Source organism: Schistocerca cancellata, chromosome 6 (genome assembly GCF_023864275.1).
Source record: "Schistocerca cancellata isolate TAMUIC-IGC-003103 chromosome 6, iqSchCanc2.1, whole genome shotgun sequence".
Taxonomy (NCBI): Eukaryota; Metazoa; Arthropoda; class Insecta; order Orthoptera; family Acrididae; genus Schistocerca; species Schistocerca cancellata.
The window spans coordinates 38,128,789-38,131,466 of NC_064631.1; positions in this window are offsets into that span (position 1 = coordinate 38,128,789).

Here is a 2,678-nt window from a genome sequence, read left to right on the forward strand (position 1 = left end):
ACGTAGCTGCTGAAATACTTAACTTTTAATCCATCATTTGTGTACAGCGTTCTTGATGATACAAGTGAGACTCTCTCTAGATATGGTTAATGGCGCCTTGCTAGGTCGTAGCCATGGACTTAGCTGAAGGCTATTCTAACTATCTCTCGGCAAATGAGAGAAAGGCTTCGTCAGTGTAGTCGCTAGCAACGTCGTCGTACAACTGGGCCGAGTGCTAGTACGTCTCTCTAGACCTGCTGTGTGGTGGCGCTCGGTCTGCAATTACTGACAGTGGCGACACGCGGGTCCGACATGTACTAATGGACCGCGGCCGATTTAAAGCTACCACCTAGCAAGTGTGGTGTCTGGCGGTGACACCACACTTAGGTTAGTTAGGTTTAAGTAGTTCTAAGTTCTAAGGGACTGATGACCTCAGCTCATAAGTCCAATAGTGCTCAGAGCCATTTTGAATATTTGTGTACTGTGATAATTGTCCATGGTACCTATAATCCATATCTTATCAAGATATTGTGAGAAGGCACTCCGGTTTTCCTTTTCTGGGAATTCCCATTCGGTCTTTGAATGAGTATTTGTATCCTTTGTATTCCTATTTCTACATAATAGTGCGGTGTTAACTACGTGGGAAGTCTCCGGCACGTATCAAGTCACGTCATGGGGTAGATTTAGAGCATTTTGTATTCCAAAACACAGGTCGAGGTTGTATTCCCTATTCCATACTGCTGATTTGAATATTCTCCAGTCTCTAGAATTTAATAAAATATTTATATTTTTCTCTTCCGCCCATTTTGCAAGTTTATCTCTATTTTAAGCTTTTTTGTTATATTTCCACACTGCGTTGTGGCTATTAAAATCGCCTATGTCGGCTGCAAAATGAGTGGTGCATTTTCAGTACACTGTACTACATTTCTTCAACTGTAATGGTCGTACTATGGATACTGTTGCCCGTGCTAGTATTCACTAATTGGGCATTTCTGTGATGCTGGGAGTATACGCTGATGAGCCAGAACGTTGTAACCACCTGCCTAATACCCGGTGTGTCCACCACTGGCACGGCAACAGCGGCGACGCGTCGTGGCATAAATCGCCGGAGGGAGGTGGCACCACATCTGCGCACAAAAGTCACCAAATTCCCGCAAATTCCAGGAATGGGGCGATGAGCTCTGACGCCACCTTCAGTCACATCCCAAATCGATTGGCTTCAGATCTGGCGAGGCGAGGGGCCAGCACACCAATTGCAACTCGCCACTGTGATCCTCAAACCACTTCATCATACTGCTGGCCTTGTGACATGGCGCATTGTTGAAAAAATGCCACTGCCGTCAGGAAACGTGATCACCATGAAGGGGTGTACGTGGTCGGCAACCAGTGTACGATACTACTTGGCCGTCATGGTGTCTTGCATGAGCTCCATTTGACCCATGGATGCCCAAGTGAATGTTGGCCAGAGCGTAATGGAGCCGCCGCCAGCTTGTCTCTCACGTGCCCATTTCAGTCGTAGTTGCCGATGTCGTGGTGTCGACAATGGCAAGTGCATGGGTCGTCGGCTGCGGACGCCCATCGTCAGGAGTGCTCGGGTACACTGTGTGTTCAGACACACCTGTACCCTGGCCACGTGCACTGGGAGTCAAATACGAGGTGTGGCTAGAAAAAAACCGGACTAGTACTGGTGAAACAATAAAACGAATGCAATAAGGCTGAAAGTCGCGTGGCCTGTCACGTGACTCTCGCTCCGCCTACTGCTCGAGTTTCATCTGCCTCCTGCACTCAGTCTGCCCGTGGCGTCTGTTTTAAGTAGTTGACGTTTTGTCTGTGCGTCGGAAAATGTTGAGTGTACAGAAAGAACAGCGTGTTAACGTCAAATTTTGTTTCAAACTAGGAAAATCTGCAAGTGAAACGTTTGTAATGTTACAACAAGTGTACAGCGATGATTGTTTATCGCGAACACAAGTGTTTGAGTGGTTTAAACGATTTAAAGATGGCCACGAAGACACCAGTGATGACACTCGCACTGGCAGACCATTGTCAGCAAAAACTGATGCAAGCATTGAAAAAATCGGTAAACTTGTTCGACAAGATCGCCGTTTAACAATCAGAGCAGAGCAGCGATCTTGTCGAACAAGTTTACCGATTTTTTCAATGCTTGCATCAGTTTTTGCTGACAATGGTCTGCCAGTGCGAGTGTCATCACTGGTGTCTTCGCGGCCATCTTTAAATCGTTTAAACCACTCAAACACTTGTGTTCGCGATAAACAATCATCGCTGTACACTTGTTGTAACATTACAAACGTTTCACTTGCAGATTTTCCTAGTTTGAAACAAAATTTGATGTTAACACGCTGTTCTTTCTGTACACTCAACATTTTCCGACGCACAGACAAAACGTCAACTACTTAAAACAGACGCCAGGGCAGACTGAGTGCAGGAGGCAGATGAAACTCGAGCACTAGGCGGAGCGAGAGTCACGTGACAGGCCACGCGACTTTCAGCCTTATTGCATTCGTTTTATTGTTTCACCAGTACTAGTCCGGTTTATTTCTAGCCACACCTCGTACTCTTGTACTCTGACCAGCATTGAAGTCTGATGTTAACTTCCACCGCAGATCACCGCCTGTCCTCTTTCACCAGTCTGCCCTGCCTACGACGTCCGACGTATGTAAAGAGGGGTGGCCGCCCCAACC